Below are 18,792 nucleotides of genomic sequence, written 5' to 3' on the forward strand. Positions count from 1 at the left end.
GTGTCTTTGAAATAGGGCCTGTTAGAAGGAAAAAAGATTTAAAAGAATATAGGATTAAGATTTAGATATGTCTATTAATGTATTCAGGAAACCTTCACTGAACACTTTCTACTTTCTTACTCCCACACTCTGTTCCTGTGCACCATGATAGGCTTTCTATAAGCAATGCAAAGGTAAATAAATTTGGTGCCTTCAAATCTTTCCCCATAGATCAACAAAACTGTATGATTTGCCAACTTTGCCTTTATGACAATATAAAAAAGTATGTCTGTAAAAAGTATACTTTAATCCTTCCATAGGAACCTTTCTTAAATATATGCATGGAATATGCCTTCATGGTTAAATGTTCTTTGGCCAAGTAACCACCCTTCCAAACGAACAGTCTACTTTCTCATCCCTTATCTCTCACAGGACCACTTTCCGCATGATGCTAATTGACTGAGGAAAGTCCTTGCTTCCAAATGACCCTTGGTCTCTAATATCACAAAAGAGGACTAATGGGGAATCTGGGTTCTAAGTCATCTAATGTTATTTTGGTCCCAGTAATTGGCATTGCTGCAAATGGCTATCATTACGTGAGATATTGCTAGCCTGAAAAAATGTGGTAAATTTCCCATAGGAACCTCTGCTGTTTCTAGGCAAAATAATGGAAAATACTTGCTAGACATTCTGTAACCATATACTGTTTACATATTACTTCAATTGATTAGAGAATAGCTGAGTAAATTTTGATATAGGAATGCAGTAAAAATTTATTCTTCCATAAGAAGAGATGAATATGGTTACTCTGGAAACACTCTGGAAAGTTACTCTGGAAAAGTGGAAACACTTATCAATTTATGCAGAAGAAACTTGGCAGAACTAGAGGAAATATTTATGTGACAACCACAATAATCACGAGAAGGGAAACAACTTTGAAAGACCTCAGAACTTGAAACAAAGAGTCATGAATCACGTCTTCAAAATACTGATGAGGAAATACTGAACACCACTTCTCATCAGGCAGATACAGAATTGAGACATAATATCAGACATGTCCAATATGTTGATTTGAATTCCTTAATTATATACTTATCTCTCACAAATGAGGCCTTCCACTGTGTGTGGAGAGAAGTATCAAAGTGAGTAGAGATAGACATGAGGAGATAGAAAGAACAACAAAACATTTTCAAAATGTAGAAAAATCAAAAGCAAATTGCGACTTTACATTATATCGCTGATATTTCTTTTAAAAGTCAAAATGTCTTGTAATGTTTGTATCTGTTGATGCTTGGAAGCTCCAAATAAAAGAAATTATCTTAAATACTACATTTTCCTGGGACTTTCTTATTATATAAAACTCAATTCATTTTTCTTCTCTTCTTAGTCCATTAAGAAATGATATAATATATTGAGATACTGTTCAACTCAGAACATGCCACACTATAACATTCATTTATGAGTCAATGGTGTAGTTCTTTGTGATCACAAGAAAAAAAATGCCTCAATTCAAAAAATTGTAGAGCACTGAGTGAATTTTTCAACACCTCATACTTCACTCTTCCCTCTCCAGAGAGGACTTAGCATACTATTTTTTTTTTTTACCATCCCTATGGGTTCCCTTATCTTTTCTCTTAAGTTCAAAAACCCTCAATATTATCTCCTATTGTCTTTCCAACAGTTTCTGAAAAAGACACAGTTCTTTTCTCCAGGGACACTATCTCTACTTCTTTTATTGATTTCATCTTTCCTAAGCTGTCCACATTGAAAAATGCCTTGTAGTTTTTGATGTTTTATCTAAGTGCTTCTTCCTTTCTTTCCCCAAATGGACTCAAATCTGGCTAATCTTGTAAAAATTTCGATAGTCCCTGACTTCCTTTGAAGTTATCATAATTTATATGTTAACTCTCCTGATCAGTTCTCAAAAACAAAAAAAAAATCTACCCATATTGAGTGCACTTGCTTTCCTCCTGCTCCCTTGTTAACCCATTCTAATCTGGTGTCTGACCCCATCAGTCCACTGGAACCATTCTCTAAAAAGTTGCCGATAATTTCTTTATTTACAAATCACAAATTTTTTGTAATCTTCATTTAAATTTCTACAGGGTAGACATTATTGCAGACTTTGTATTCCTTGTTGTTGTTTAGTCATTTTCAGGCATGCCCGACTTTTTAGGACTTCTCTGGGGTCTTTTTAGCAAAGATACTGAACTCTTTTTACACATGAGAAACTAAGGCAAACAGAGTTAAGTGACTTGCCCAGGGTCAAAAAGCTAGTTAGTGTCAGAAGTCGGATTTGAACTCAGGCAGATGACTTTTCCTTACTTCAGCCTATGTACTCTATCCACTGTGTCACCTAGCTGCCCTATTTGCATTTATTAGCACCTAGGAAAGTGGCTGAAAAAAGGTATGTACTTAAAAAACACTTGCTGGCTGGTTGATTCTTGACATCTTTGAAGGATGTGACACAGTGGACCATCTACTTTTCTTGGATACTTTCTCCTCATGAATTTTAATGACACTGGTTCTGCTGTTACTAGTATTCCTTTTACCTTTCTAACCTTTCCTTCTCAGACTCCTTTGTCTGATTTTGAATATATGCCTATTTGTGTATATATACATACATATTTATGTATCTGTGTGTATCTCCTGCCCTACATTACAATCCACACATTAAGAATAGTTGGACATTTGTACCTAGATGTCCCAAAGGCATTTCAAAGTCAACTAGACCAAAAGAGAACTCATCTTATCCTGATCATTCAACCCAACACCACTTATCTCCATAATTTCTTATTTCTGTTCAGAGCCCCAGAATCATACTAAGTACCCTCATTTGCAGGCTTGGAATTAATCTCTACTCTTCTCTCTTTCCTTCCCCAACTTGTCAACTGTCAATATTTGCCACTTGTAAAACCACAATATACATCACATCTCCTCTTATGTTCACTTACACAGTCACCTCCCTAACTCAGGCTTGCTTCTCCTCATACTTGGACAATTGAAAAGGCTCCTTAATTAGAAGTCCAGTCTCTCATTCCTCTAGTCTATCCTTTAAAAACCTACAAAAATGATCTTCCTAAACATGTGAGTGACCATGTCACTCAAGCCTTGAACATGTCCCTTATTGCCTTGAGAACAAAATAACAGGTCTTCAGTTTGATATTTAGGTTCTTACACAACTTGAATCCAGTCTCCCTCTTTAGATTTACTTCCCATTGTTCCCAACCATATACTCTATATTCCAGCCCAACTGGCCTACTGTATGTTCCCCAGACTCAGAATTCTAGCCCTATCTCTGTCCCTCTGCACAGACCATCCTCCATATTCCAATTGCTCTACCTCTTCTCTACTTCTTAGAATATCAGACGTCTTTTGTGGCTCAGCTAGCAGGTCACCACTTACAGAAAGTCTAGTTTCCTAAACTCTGGTCTTTCTCAATGTTTCTTGTATTTACTTATCTCTGTAAATATTTTATCACTTCCTCTCAAACAGAATGTAAACTCCCTGAGCTTAAGAACTATTTTATATATGTTTTCTTTGTAAGCCCAGGACCTAGGACAGGTCCCTGTCCCTGTGCCTTCAAATGAAGGCAACGAATCACTTCTGAAAACTTCAAATATTATTTATGGTGCTAAACTGATCATAATTGTCAAACAATAGGAATTTTAATAACTCAATACCACATTTTAAATTTCATAAATTACTTTCCTCCTAGGGGAAATGTCTCATTTTTCAGATTAGATAACTGAGGATCATAAAAGTTAGGTCATTTATCCACTATCACAGTTATAGCCAGTAAGACTCAGATGTGGGATTTGAACCCAGGTCTCCTGACTTCAAGTACAATTATTTCTTCACCACATCAAACAACAAATGTCAGTGACATTTTTCCCTTTAAATTTTTAATCTGAAAAGCAGATAGAGGAGATTTACATGAAACAAATGCACCTATGTATTCACAGAGATCTTTACCTAGGGTGTCACCTAACCATCTTCTATCAGGACTTACTGTTTGTAGTGAAATTTCAACATATATGGTGTGACCTGTGGAAGATCAGAATTTATTTGCTACCATACTGTAATAATACTCCATGCATATAGCTCACTTCTAAATCTTTGACTGTATATGGCCCAAGAGAGGACCAGAAACAGGGCATAAGAAATATACAGGCCTCCCTAAATGACCTACAAAACAAATATTAAATCTAAGTATTTTAATAGTAAAACCAAGAACAGTAGTGGTACCTATTGATGCAGGAAGATGATAAGTGTAGACTCCAAGTTAGACTCTTTGCCTGGCAGCCTGAAATTTATGTTGGGTTTAGTGGCATTTGGGATATAACCTCCTGAGTACCCTAACACCAAATATAACCTACATCATTAAAATGCCATTTGAAATCCACTGGGATTGAAGACATTACAAACATAGAGAAGAATTATCTGAGAAGTTCATAGAATTCTCAAGGGTCTTCATTTAATTTTACTTTATCCATGTTTATTCAGGACTTTTAACATTGAAATCTAGATTGGATAGCAACACAGCCAAGCTAGTAAGTATGATCTGCTGTGGAAGTTTTCAAAAACTGTTCTGGGATAAATATGTGGCAATTGTGATTGTGATCATGTTCACTAAGTATTAAAATTGGTCCTGGTCAATTCCCTAAATCCATATTGGTCAGTCCATAACCCATACTGATTACACATACATGCAAGTGAGGCTGAAAGACCATCTATGAAACTCAACTCAGTAAAGACTACAGATTCTGGAAGAAAATACTATATTCCAAGGGAGGACAATCATCCATATGTGAAGGCAGTATTTTGAAGGCTTCTGATAAAATTTCCCTGGAATATGAGAGCAATTGTGACATATGAAACAGAGATTTGCCACAGGACAATTGACATATGTTGTTAGCCAGCTGAGGTCCAAGAGATAGGAATCATTCATTCCCTGGTCATGCAAGGGCAAAATAGGTTCTGTCTCTTGGTAAGATGATTTGGTCTTGTCCTCTCTGTTGGAGCTTGTCAATATAATAATTGCACAGGCATGTGTTTCTAACTTCTGGTTGTTTTTAAATATCCCTTTGCAAACCTAATTGATGATAACTGATTAAACGACAATTAGAAACTAAACATTACCTCAAATGATAAAATTGGTAAGATATCAATTGGCACTGGAGATTGTTTGAGTAAACAATAACAGGCTGGAGAAAGGGATTAAAGCCAACAGTATTTTTTTTAACGCATAATCTACTAAGGTTATCCATACAACCTTGAGAGTGGTAATTATTGATCTTCCTCTGTCAAGCTTTTCTCAGCAATATGAGTGTGAGGTGGAAGAAGTACCCTAAGAACCTATATGAACTACACAATAATATAAAGGGAAATTATGTGGAAATCAAAGAAGGTTTAACAGTGTCAGATTTCAAATTATTCTATGAAGTCATTGTGATCAGGTTATACTATAAAATGATTATTTCCCAAATGATGTCATGTGGGGGAAAGGTAGAACAACAGCACATAAGAAGCAGTACAAAATTATAATAAATTATAATTGAATTAATATTTGAAAAAGAAAATTACAATGCAATGAGGAAGGTACTCATTTTTGAAAAGTATATCACATCAGTCAAAAAGAATAATAAAAATTTAGGAAGAATTAAGAGAAGTATAGGGTCAAAAATTAGGTAGTGATGAGGGTGGAGCCAACATTGCAAAGTAAAGGCAGGGAATTGCCTGAGCTCTCCCAAGTTTCCCTACAACTGACTTTAAAATAGCACTTAAAATGTATGCTAGAGTGGCAGAGCCAACAAAGATTTGGGGTCAATTTCCCACAGAAGTTTGGCAGTAAAGGTCTATCTCATTGAGGTGAGAGTGAAAAGCATGTCAGTTCAACACATGTCATTGCAGGCACAGTCCCAACAACAGGCCTTAGGGCTAACTGATTCATCAGTGATAGTGTCTGAAGCCCTCAACCTACAGACAACTGATCAGAAGGAAATTACAGGGGAACTTTTGGTATCAATGGCAAGAAAACTCTATTGCATTTCCTACATGTAATTCTGGGTAGCAGTCCCAGAGTGATCAGGGACATTAACAGAAGTGGGACCCTGGTCACACAGATCAAAAAGAATCAGACACAGTTGAACAACTAAAGAACAACAACGGGTATGCCAGGCACTATGCTGTAGCATGGAATACAAAGAAAATCAAAGCAAAACAAAATAAACAGTCACTGCCATCCAGGAGCTCATATTCTATTGGGAAAGACATAATGGAAATAACCAAGTACATAGAAATTACAGACATAGTAGATGGAAGGTCATCTTAGAGAGGGCGCTACTATTAGCTTGAGAAAGGCTTTTTGCAGACCGGGATTTGAGTTGTCCTGAGGAAATCCAGGGAAACTAACCAGCAGAGTTGAGGAAACAAAGCATTTCAGGCATGTGAGGCAGGCACAGAAGATGGAATGTTATTTGTGGGGAAAGGCAAATAGTCCAGTGTAGCCAGATTCTACAATGCATGTATGGGAATAAAGTATAAAACTGGAAGGGTAGGAAGCAGCCACATTGTGGAGATTTTTATTTTTTTAATGATTCTTTATTGATATCTTTTATTTTTTTAATGACATAAATTTTTTCTAGTATCTTTCCTTCTTCACCCTTCATAAAGAACTATCCCAAGTGGGTGGGGGGGAAAGAGGAGGGAGAATATATTTACAGGTACAATGCCACAAAGTGTAGTTCATTGACAAAAGGAAAGTCTTCACATATACTAAAATATTTATCACATGACTTATGTGGTTGCAAAAAACTGGAAACTAAGCAGTTGCCCAGTGATTGAGTAATGGCTAAGCAAATTATGTCAGATGAACATAGTGAAATATTACTGTGCTATAAGCAACAACAAATATGATGAATACAGAAACAGAACAGATTTACATAATCTGATACAGAGCCATGAAAACAAAACACACAATTACTATAACAATGTAAATAGAAAGAATCCCAACAAATCAAAAGATAATGAATGTTTCAAGATTTCAAAAAATAATCATGGATTCAAATAAGAGCATTGAGAAGACACCTTTCTCTACTCCTTTGAAGAGGTAGGAGGTCCATGTTTGTGGAACCATATATGTATTTTCAGACCTTGGCAATCAAAATTTAAATTCACAAATTTGACCTATAAAAATGAAAATATACCTTTCCTAAAGAACATTTACTGATGTCATTTAATCATAAGCAATAGAATATTAGATCCTTCAAGTCAAGGAATATTGGATGTTTGTCCTTTCATCCCCAAATCTAACATTCTGCCTAGGATATAGTATGTATTTAAGAAATACTTCATTGGGTTGAATTCATGAAAAACAGGAGTTTCCTTCTCATCAGTATTCTCAGGGCCCCTTTTACTTCATTTTTCCTTAGATTGTAGATTGGGGGTTCAACATGGGGATCATTACAGTGTAGAAAACAAACACCACATGAATCTCATCCATGGTGTAACTGGACTTAGGCGTCACATAATGAATATAAGAGTCCCATAGAAAAAGGTGACCGCGATGAGGTGGGAGGTACAAGTTGAGAAAACTTTGGCTCTCCTCTCTGCAGAGCTTATGTTCAGGACTGAGAAGAGGATGTATATATAACAAATCATGATAATTAGCACTGTGATCATCATTATTGACCCAGCAGAGGCAACAGGAAGAATTTCAGCAAGATTATTTTGGTGATAGGAAAGCTCCAAAAGTGATGAATAATCACAGAAAAAATGACTAATCTCATTAGGTCCACAGAATGACCTGGTCAGTAAGCAACCAGTGAAGGTCCAAGTAATTAAACAACTACCCAGGGAGAATGTGATGAGTAATAGAGTGCAGATCTTAGGAGATATGTTGGTAGAATATAGAAGGGGGTTACAGATGGCCATATACTGATCATAGGCCATCAGAAGCTGCAGGAAACACTCAGCTGTCCCAAAGGTGGATCCACAGAATATCTGGGCCACACAGCCTCCAAGAGAGATTATAGTTTTGTCCACAAGGAAGTTCTTGAGCATAACAGGTGTGACAGACGAGGAATATCCAATAGCCACAATTGCCAAGTGACTGAGGAAAAGATACATTGGAGTGTGGAGTTGGGAGCTCATTCTGATCAATATGGTTATGGTAGGATGACCAACTAATGTGACAACATAGACACCCACAAACATCACAAAGAGGATGATACAAAGGGTTGGATCATCTGTTAGCCCCAAAAATAATTAATTCCGTCATAGCAGTACAGTTATTGCCGGATATCTGTCTTGGAAAGAGGACCTATTATTAGATAGAAGAAAAGGATATTAAAATACAACACAGAACTAATATTTTAATATGTCTATTAATGTGTTCAGGAAACATACACTGGCTACCTCCTACATGCTCATCATACTACCATTGCCAACAACCTCTCAGATTGATCCTATACCATTTATTTGCTGATCTATTTACAATCGGTTTTATCCTGTAACTGCTTTTGTCCTGTAATTGCTTGAGTCATGGTTCTTTGCCTCTGAAATCATTTCAGAATTCAGCTGACCTATAATGGGATAAGTTTAAAAATTAAGATCCCCTGATTATCACTGATATATTCTTGCCTTAGAGATATGAGCTGCCTTGAGGACTATGTGGGAAAGCAAGGGAGTGAGGTCTGAGCTCTCTATGTCCTGAAGCTATCTGTCAAGGATGTCTGGTTTCCTGTCCAAAAGTCTGGGGCATTATCTTGTACCTGCACCCAAGAAATGAGCATTTTTTATTCCCAGGAGAAAATAGGTGTAGTCATTGCTAGCCCTAATTACCAAACTTCCAATCAATCATGTTGTGATGTCATCATCTACCCTATTCTGCTTTTGTTTTATATACCCTAAAATCTTTAAAAGAGGAACTGTTCCCTAACTCAGGGATGTTGACATTAATAGGGGCAACCCATTGATCAATTTATTGACAGGCAGCATGCCCTGCTAATAGATGGCATCTTGCTCAGAGAGTTGTCTCAGTTCACCATTTTGTTCAGTTTCAAATATGACAGACTAGAAGTACAGAATGATGCAAGCATTCTATGACATGGCTGAACTGTTAATTTCTGTTCCTTGAGTATACATATCACTTACAAGGAGAGTCTCCAACTATGAGCAAGGAGAGGTAGATAAGTGGGTAGTGATAGAAATGGGAGAAGGAAAGAGTAACAGCAAAAGAGTTTGAGGATTCAAAAAAGACAAAAAGGAAGTCTAATTTTACTTGTATATATGTTACATTTCTTTTAAAGACCAATGATGGCCATTTGTTGATAACTGTTGAGAGTGAAACAAAAAAAAAATTATCTTACATATTTTTTTCCTGAAATCTTATAACTTCCAACTCTAAACTCATTTTATTTTATTTTCTTCTCAATCCAATAGGAAAAACATAAAATATTGAGATACTGCTCAGCTGAAGAAGAAACTGCTTATAACACGCTTATGGGCCTATTGTTCATCTCTTTATGACTGACCACAAGAAAAAATAATGGCCTACCTAAACAAAAATTTGTGGAGCACTGAGTGAATTTTTCAGTATCTCCTACTTTAGCTTTCCCTCTCAAGAGAGGACTTGGTATTCAATTTTCCTAACAAAAGATGTCCTTGTGGGCTCCCTTTTCTTTTCTCTTCTGAAGTTCAAAACTCCTCAATATCACCCCCTTTTGTCATTGCAAAAATCTCTAAGAAAGATATTGTCCTTCTTTTCCTCAGGACCATTTCCTCTTTGTTCCGATTAATTCCATCTCCCCTAGTTCAACCCTAAACTTTACCCAGGGAAAAATTCCCTTTTAAATTTTAATCTATTCATCTATGGGCTTTCCCCTTTCTCCTAAAAAGTATATCAGATATGTCCAATACTGTACAATTTTCCATTTGACCCTGACATCCTTTCACATCATCATACTATATCTCCTTCCTTTCCCAATAACCTCTCAGGAAAAAATTCTAAACTTGTTTAGTCTACTTCCTCTGCTCCCACTCATATGTCAATCCATTAGAGTCTTGTTTCTGATCCCATGACTCCCCAGGAAATATTCTCTACAAAGTTACCAATAATTTGTTAATTTGTAAATGATAATATTTTCATAATTTTCATTTAAATTTTTAGGGGATAAAGATTGTAAGAGCCTTTGTATTTCTATCATTAGTACCTAGGCAAGTAGCTAAAAAAAGTCAATGCTAAATAAATACTGATTGATTGATTGATTGATTGATTGATTGATTGATTCTTGGCCTCTACCAAGCACATGGCAAGATGAACCACCAACTCCTCATGAGTTTTCATGACACTCTGATACTAGCACTATTCTACCTGTCTGACTTTTCCTCCTCATCCTCCTTTGCCAGATCATGATGCCTGTGCAGTCTCCTAACCTTACACATGCCTCTTTCTCTGTCCTAGGCCCTCTCCTCTTTTCTATATCTTTTAAGGGAGCTCATTAAGTTCCATTGCCATTAACTTCTCTAATTACATGAATCCCAAGTCTATATCCACCTCTGAACTACAAGAGATAACCAATAATTGGACATTTATACATAGATGTCCCAAAGGCATTTGAAAATCAAAAGTTCAAAAGAGAACTCATATTATTTTCAACTTTCAATTTTAAAAAATCATTTCCATAATTTCCTATTTTTGTTCAGGGCCCAACCATTCTTCTATATACCCCAGTTTGCAATCCTACAATTGATCTCTACTTTTCCCTCTGTCTTCCCTTCCCCAAACAATCAGTTACCAATCTTGCCACTCTTATATCCATAACATGTATCATATATACTCTTATGTCCACCTCCCTAACTCAGGTTTGCATCTCTATTTGGGCCACAGCAAAAGCCTATGAATTTTTTTAAAGCAATTGAGGTTAAGTAACTTGCCCAAGGTTACAAGACCAGTTTTGTGTGTGTGTGGGTGTTAAGTGTCTGAGGTCAGAAGCAATCCTGTGTCCTTCCGACTCTGGGCCCAGTGCTCTACTCATTACGCCACCTAGCCACCCCAACCAAATGTCTCTGAATTTAAAGTTGAGGCTCTATACCCTCTAAATTATCCTCTAAACATGTACAAAATGTTCTTCCTAAAGCACATGGCTGACCATATTCCTTGCTTAATCATGTCTTCAACAGATATCTTATTCTGGCCATAGAAATTTACTGTGGTGACAAGGAAGATCAAAACACACAGTCAGAGGAAGGCAACAAAGTCAAAATTCCTGTATGCAAAGGCTCACAAAAATATGAACTGGTCTCAGGCCATGGAAGAGCTCAAAAAAGATTTTAAAAACCAAGAAAGGGAGGTAGGGGGAAAAGTGGGAAGAGAAATTAGAGGGATGCAAGAAAATCATGAAAAAAGAATCAATACCTTGGCAAAGAAGGCATAAAAGAATACAGAAGAAAATAACAACTTAAAGAAACAGAGTAGGGAGCTACAGAACCCACAAAAAAAACAGACAGAAGCTAACCTCCCATTGAAGATAGCCTGGAAGGCCAGCAGGAAGGGGCCAGCACAGCTCACTGGGAGCCAAGACCAGCCCTGCGTGAGCCCAAGGTTTTAGCCTCAGGGTGGCCACAACCAGCCTCTGGATGGAGGGACTTCAGATAATCAGCAGCTGTGGTGGTTTCCAGAATTGTCAACCCATAGATGATAAGGACAAAGTGAGAGGTCAGTGCAGTGTGGACTCTGGGAACCAGGAGTTCAGTTTAGCCTTTGCACCCAGGTCAAGAAGCAGCTGAGGTGCTGTGGCCCTGTAGCTGCTGCCACATGGCTGCTTCAGAGCTCTTGGCCTGCAGATTGTAGGGGTACCAAGCAACAAATCTGAGCAGCAATGGCTCTTGCTTTAACATACTTGGATCTGGATTGCTATCTAGAGTGGAGGTCCTGGGGTACATGACCAGTTTGCCAGAGTGGGTGGAGGTTTCATAAAGGGCACCCAACTAATAGCTCCAGTAGATGAGAAAACCCTAGTGATTTGGGGAAAAGCTCCCCTCTCTGGTAGCAGAGTTCTACTGTGGCAAAAAGTCCAAAAGTCAAGTAATTGAGTGGCAACATGAGCAAGCAAAGGAAGTGAAGCAAGCTGAGCAAACTGACATTAGACTCCTATTTGGGGGGGCAAAAAGGATCAAAGCATGGAACAGGAGGAAGACAATGAAGTCAGAACTCCTGCACCAAAAGCTTCCAAGAAAAATATGATCTGGTTACAAGCCATAGAGGAGCTTAAGAAGGATTTTGAAAACCAAATAAGAGAAGTGGAGGAAATATTGGGAAGAAAAATGAGAATGATGCAAGAAAATTGTGAAAAAAGAGTCAACAACCTGACTTAAGAAAATAACACCTTAAAAAATAGACTAACTCAAATGGCAAAAGAGGACCAAAAAGGCAATGAGGAGAAGAATGCCTTAAAAAGCCAAATTTGCCAGATGGAAAAAGAATCTCAAAAGCTCACTGAAGAGAATCATTCCTTCTGAATTAGATTGGAGCAAATGGAAGCTAGTGACTTTATGAGAAATCAAGATACTATTAAACAGATCCAAACAAATGAACAAATAGAAGGCAACATGAAATATCTCATTGGAAAAACCACTGACCTGGAAGATAGACCCAGGAGAGACAACTTAAAAATTATTGGACTACTTGAGAACCATGATCAAAAAAAGTATCTAGAAATCATCTTTCAAGAAATTCTCAAGGAAAATTGCCCTGATGTTTTAGAACTAGAGGGCAAAATAGAGACTGAAAGAATCCACTGATCATCTCCTGGAAAAATACCAAAAAGAAAACTCCTAGGAATATTATAGCCAGGTTCCAGAGATTCCAGATCAAGGAGAAAATATTACAAGTAGCCATGGAAGAAACAATTTGAATATTGTGGAAACACAATCAGGGTAATACAGGATCTGGCAACTTCAACACTAAGGGATTGAAGGGCTTGGAATGATATTCCAGAGGTCAAAGCAGCTGGGATTAAAACCAAGAATCACCTACGCAGCAAAACTGAGTATCATGTTTCAGGGGAAAATATGGTCATTCAATAGAATAGAGAACTTTCAAGCACTCTTGATAAAAAAAAACAGAGTCGAATATAAAATTTGACATTCAGATACAAGAAGCAAGAGAAGCATGAGAAGGTAAACAGGGAAAAGAAATCAGAAGGAACTTATCAAAGTTGAACTATTTATATTCCTACATGGAAAAATGATCATTGTAACTTATGAAACTTTTCTCAGTATGAGAATAGTTGAAGGGAATAGAAATGTGTGTGTATGAATGTATGTATAAATGTGTAAATATATATATATATATATATGAGGTATATGGGTGTATGAATACATATGTGAGTGTGTGTATATATGTGTACAGGTATACATAGACAGAGGGCACAGGACCAATTGAATAGGAAGTGATGATACTGAGAAGGTGAAATTGAGAGGTGAGAAAGTATTATGAGAGGAGATGGGGAGAGACAGAATGGGGTAAATTATCTCATATAAAAATGGCAAGGGAAAACTGTTACAATGGAGTGGAAGCATAGGAAGGCAAAAGGGTATGTGTCAACCTTATTCTCATTGAATTTGGCTTAGGGAAGGAATGACGTACACACTAAATAGGGCATCTCACCCTACATGAGAGGGGAGAGTATGGAAGAGAGGATAGGCTGGGGGCGGGGGGAGGGGAGTTGGAAGCACACACTTTTGAAAAGAGACAGTATCAAAGTAGAGAATAGAACAAGTAGGGGTGGGATAGGATGGAGGGAAATATAGTCAGTCTTTCACAATATAAACACTATGGAAATGTTTTGCATAGCTACACATGTACAACCTATATTGAATTGCGTATCTTCCCAGTAAGGGTGGGTGATGAGGAAGGAAGGGAAAGAATCTGGAATTCAAAGTTTTAAAATCAAATGTTTAAATATATTATTATTATTATTATCATTATTATTATTATTTTACATGTAACTGGGAAATAAGATATACAGGCACTGGGGCATAGAGAGCCACCATGCCCTACTGGAAAATTGGAAGGGGGTTGGGGGAAGATATGGGAGATCGCTGTATTGGAGTGGTGGGTAAGGGAAAAATGGGGAGAAAATTTGTAACTCAAAATTTTGTGGAAATGAATGATGTAAACTAAATTAAAAAAAAAACAGAATAGCCAAATGGCAAAAGAAGTACAAAAACCCAATGAAGAGAAGAATGTCTTGAAAAGGAGGATTGGCAAAACAGTAAAAGACATTTTAAAAAATCTGTGAAGAAAAGAAATCCTTAAGAAGAAGAATGGGTCAAATGAGAAGGTGCTATAAAAGTTCACTGAAGAAAATAATTCCTTAAAAATTACAATTGATCAAGTAGAAGATAATGACTTTATGAGACACCAAGAAACAATTTTAAAAAGAAGACAATGTGAAATATCTCTTTGGAAAAACAATTCACCTAGACATTAAACCCAAGAGAAATTATTTAAGAATTATGGGACTACCTGAAAGACATGTCAAAAAAAAAGATCCTTTCAAGAAATTATCAGGTAAAACTGCTCTGATATTCTAGACTAGAGGGGAAAATAAAATGGAAATAATCCACCAATAACCTCCTCAAACTGGGACCAAAATGAAAACGCCTAGAATTATTATCACCAAATTTCAGAGCTCCCAGGTCAAGGAGAAAATATTGCACTCAGAAAGAATCAATTCAAGTATCATGGAGCCACAGTAAGGAAAACACAAGATTAAGCAGTCTCCATATTAAAGGATCAGTGGGCTGAAAATATGATATCCTGGAGAACAAAGGAGCTAAAATTACAACCAAGAATCACCTACCCAGAAAAACTGATTATAATCCTTAAGGGCAAGAAACAGATATTCAAAGAAATAAAGGACATTCAAGCATTCCTCATGAAAATACCAGAGCTATGTAGAAAATTTGACTTTCAAATATAAGACTTAAGAGAAGCATAGAAAGGTAAACAGGAAAGGAGTACCATAAGGGACTTAATAAGGTTAAACTGTTTACATTTGTGCCAGTTATTTTCGCTGGTTTTCCTGCTTTTCTACTTCCTGCAAAAAAGTGTTTCCTCTCTAACAGCTCCCTCTCTAAGATTACAATTCATCTATTCTGGCTATAATTTTTATGCACCTAATTGTTTACCTGGTGTCTCTCTAAATGCAATATGTGCTACTGGAAGGCAGGGGTGTGTGTGTTTGTGTCTGTGTGTGTGTTTGTCTGTGTTTGTGTCTGTGTGTGTCTGTGTGCTCCAAGTTATACTGTAGAGTTGGTATATTGTAAACCATTAAAATACTTATTGACTGGCGACCAATTTAGTTATCCTCCTTTAGGTGGTCTCCAAATTTTCAATATTTTCTTAAATTGAGGACCTGAAAACTGAAAATATTATTCCATAATTGGTCTTATTGAGGGAGAATCCAGTGGAACTATCACCTTCCTAACTTTTAAATTGTCTTTCATTTTTTCCAGATGAAGATAAAAAAATTTTATATTTGTATAAGTTTTTTTTCCAAATTAACTGGCTGACGTAGACAAGTAAAGTATTTCAGGCCTGTGAGAAAGCCAGTGTAAAGACAGAGAAGATGGAATTTCATGTGTGGGGAAAGGCAAATAGCCTAGTGCCACTAAACTGAAAACTATATGAATGGAAGTAAGATGGGAGACTCACAAGGTAAAAAGGAGGAAGATAGAGATTTTGTTTTTGATGATTCTTTATTGATATCTTTTGTTTTAAGATAACCTAAACTTCTTCTATTATCTCTCCCACTTCACCTTTCACAAAGAGTTATCCCAAAGAAAAAAGAGTATATGGTCTGGGTGTATTATGCTACAGAGGTAGTTAGTGATGAAAAGAAATTTCCTGCATACACCAAAGTATTTATAGAAGCACTTTTGTGGTAGCAAAGACTGGAAACAAAGCAGATGCCCCATGATTGTCAATGGCTAAGCAAATTTTCTCTTCTGAACATCATGATATTCCTGTGCAGTAAAAAACATGATTAATGCAGAAACATTGAAATTATTTACATGATCTGATACAGTGATGATAGCAGAGCTAAGAAAACAACACATATAATAAATTTTATTTATTGTTGTTCAGTCATTTCAGTCACATCTGATTCTTCATGAACCCAGTTAGGTTTTTCTTAGAAAAGACACTGAAGTGTTTTGTCATTTCTTTCTCCAGCTCTTTTTTCAGATGAGAAACTGAAACAAACAGGGTTGACTGACTTGACTTTCCAAAACTCATTGATTGGTATCACTTAATCATAACTATTATATCAATAGAATATTAGACCCTTAAAGGAAGGGAACTACTAAGTCTGCACCCCAAAGAGATCAAAGGAAAAGGAAAGGGACCTCTATGTACAAAATTATTTACAATGACTTGTTTGAGGTGAAAAAATTTGGGTATTGAGGGGAAACCCATTAATTAGGGAATGGCTGAAGAAGTTGTGGTATATTGTTATTTTTGTGTTACAGCACAATACTGTTGTGCTCTAAGAAATGAGGAGCAGGATGGTCTAAAAAACATGGAAAGTTTTACGCGAACTTATAATGTGTGAAGTGAACAGAATGAGGAGAACATTGTACACAGTAAGAACAATAGTGTATGATTATGAACTGTGAATAACTTAGCTGTTTTGAGAAGTACAAAAATCTAAGACAATTCAGAAAACCTTTTAATGAAAATGCTATACACCTCCAAAGAAAAAGCTCACAGCATCTGAGAGCAGATCAAAACATATATTTTTTAAACTTTATATTTCTTGGGGGGTTTTGGGAGTGGGTCTGTGTTTTCTTCTACAATGTGAGTAATATGGCAATATGTTTTGCATGACTGTACATGTAGAAACAATATCAAATTGTTTGCATTCTCATAGGAGAGGAAGGAAGGGAGAGTATTTGGAAATCAAAATTTAAAAATAGGAAAGTTTGAAAAATTTAGCTGTAATTGGAAAAAATAAAAGATTATTTTTTAAAATTAGGAAGTTGATAATCCCACTGGATTCTGCCTTAATAAGACCAGATATGGAATACTATTTTCAGTCCTGATCTCATTTTTTAAAAAAGGCTGAAAATATGGAGATCATCCAAAGAAGAATAACCAAATTGTCACCAGTCAACAAGGATTTTAAGGACTATATGGCAGGCTCTATGCTATAACTTGGAATAAAATGCAAAGCAAAAAACAGGCCCTCTCTTCCAGAAGCTCACATTCTACAGAGAGAGACACCATGTAAATAACTGGATGAATGCAAATTATAGATAGAATAGACAGGTGGTAATCTTAGAGAGAAAGCTACCATTACCTAGAGAAGAAACATTTCTTGAAGAAAGTGGAATGTGAAAGGTCTTCAGGAAAACCAGGGAAACTAAATGGCAGACTTAAGGAAGCAAAAAAATTCAGGCAGGTGAGAGAGCCAGTGCAAAGACACAGAACATAGAGTGTCATGTGTGGGAAAAGGCAAATAGCCTAGAGCAGCTAGATATTACACTGCATGGATAGGAGTAAAGTGTAAGAGTGAAAAGGTCAGAAACAGTAAGATTGTGGAGATTTTTACTTTATAATGTTTCTTTATTGACGTCTTTTAACGTAACCTAAATTACTCCTAGTATGTCTTCATCCTAACCCCTTACAGAGAGCTATCTCAAAGGAAAAAGAATACATTTTACAGGGGTATTATGCCACAAAGATGGTCATTAACAAAAGGAAATTCCCTACATTCATCAAAATATTTAAAACACCACTTTTGTGATAACAAAGAACTTGAAACAAAGCAGATGCCCCCTGATTGAAGAAACAAAAAATTCTGTCATATGAATATAATGTAACATTGTTGTGCTTTAAAAAAACAACAAATGTGAGAAATACAGAACCAAAAAAAATGTTTTACATGATCTGATATGGAAGGATGATTTTCATAGCTAAGAAAACAACACACATAAAATGAATTTTATTATTGTTCAATCATTTCAGTGACGTCTCTCTCTTCATCAACCCAATTGGTATTTTTTTTTAAAGATACTGGAAGAACTTACCATTTCCTTCTCCAGTTCATTTTACAGATAAGTAAAAACCAGGCAAAGGGATTAAGTGACTTGACCAGGGTCACATAGCTAGTAAGTAAGTGTATGAGGGCAAATTTGAACTCAGGAAGATGAGTCTTCCTTGTTTAGGCTGGATACTCTATTCACTGTGCAACAAGCTTCCCACATATTGAATAAATGTAACAATATAAAAGAAAGAACTACCATCACAAATAAATAGAAAATGAGTCTTACAGGAGTTCAAAAAAACAATTTCAGACCCAAAGAAGAGCTATGAGAAGACATCTCTCTTTATTTTTTGCAGAGTAAGACGTCTATATTTGGGGAACATTGCATGCATTTTCATATCTTTGCATTCAACATGTAAATTCACAAATTTGACCTATCAAAATGGGAAAAAATTGTTTTTTAATCATTTCAGTTGTGCTTAACTAACTGTTCATGGCCATATTTGGATTTCTCTTAGAAAAGATACTAGGGAGGTTTGCCATTTCTTTCTCCATCTCATTTTACAGATGAGGAACAGAGACAAACACTGTTAAGTGACTTGCCTTTCCAAAACCCATTTAATGCTATCACTTAATCATAGCCAACGTATCAATATAATATTAGATCCTTAAAGGAAGACAGTCTTTTTTTTGTACTTTCAGCTCCAAAACAAAACATTATTAATACATACTTATTAAATAGTTGTTTTCAGTTGAA

General features: G+C 36.3%; 1 pseudogene; it reads right to left on the reverse strand.

Moving 5' to 3' along the window:
• Positions 1-7,331: 7,331 nt before the first annotated feature.
• On the reverse strand, positions 7,332-8,278 carry LOC138150069 (olfactory receptor 5P3-like; annotated as a pseudogene).
• Positions 8,279-18,792: the final 10,514 nt, after the last annotated feature.

This window comes from Petaurus breviceps, unplaced genomic scaffold (assembly GCF_028583685.1).
Source record: "Petaurus breviceps papuanus isolate PSGF00001 unplaced genomic scaffold, PetGlider_PUasm1.0 140, whole genome shotgun sequence".
Classification (NCBI taxonomy): domain Eukaryota; kingdom Metazoa; phylum Chordata; class Mammalia; order Diprotodontia; family Petauridae; genus Petaurus; species Petaurus breviceps.